This window comes from Suricata suricatta, chromosome 2 (assembly GCF_006229205.1).
Source record: "Suricata suricatta isolate VVHF042 chromosome 2, meerkat_22Aug2017_6uvM2_HiC, whole genome shotgun sequence".
NCBI lineage: Eukaryota > Metazoa > Chordata > Mammalia > Carnivora > Herpestidae > Suricata > Suricata suricatta.
This window is the reverse complement of record NC_043701.1, coordinates 140,419,403-140,420,240: the sequence shown is the minus strand read 5'-3', so window position 1 is coordinate 140,420,240 and position 838 is coordinate 140,419,403.

Below are 838 nucleotides of genomic sequence, written 5' to 3'. Positions count from 1 at the left end.
AACATCGGTAATTATCGATAGGTAGGTATTAATGTGTAGATTTTTGTCTTTAAGAAAAAAATGAAAGTCAGGAAGTCCATGAACAGCCTTCTCACATGCATCCTCACTAAAATGGAAATAGTTTGTGCCATAAATCTGTGGCTTGATTTCTCTTGTTAGTTCTGAAAAATACTCAGTATTTCCTTAGAGGTTGTGTCTACCTTAGGGGATCTGGGTGGCTCACTAGGTTGAGCATCCAGTTCTTGATATTGGCTCAGGTCATGATCTCACAGTCCGTGAGATCGAGCCCCAAGTCAAGCTCTGCACCAATGGTTTGGAGCCTGCTTGGGTTCCCTCTTTTCCTCTCTCTCTGTCCGTCTCCTGCTTGTGCAGGTGCACATTCTCCTTCCCTCTTTTCCTCCCTATGTCTCTCTCAAAATAAGTAAAAATTAAAACTTAAAAATATATATATATGCATATTCATGTGGTAAGATTACAGAACACTGTATTAGTCCTTTATCACCATAACTAAATGACGATGCAACAGTTTATCTAAGGTGATCTTCCACTGACCTAAAATAATGAAACCTTTGAATATTTCATTCAATTGCATCAGAGAGTCTACCCAGATGATATTGCTTGTACCATTTCCAAAATTTACCTTGAATTCTGTCACTGAGTGAAAAATATAATAACCTCTCGAAAATATCTCTATTGGAATTAAATAAACAGACATTAGGGGAAAGGCTACGCATTAAACTTCTGTGTATAAAACGTCTCCTTCCCACGACAAAGGAGAATTTTGCTCCTCACCCGTTAAGAGCAACACTGAGTATCATCCATCAATGATCTACTTTTG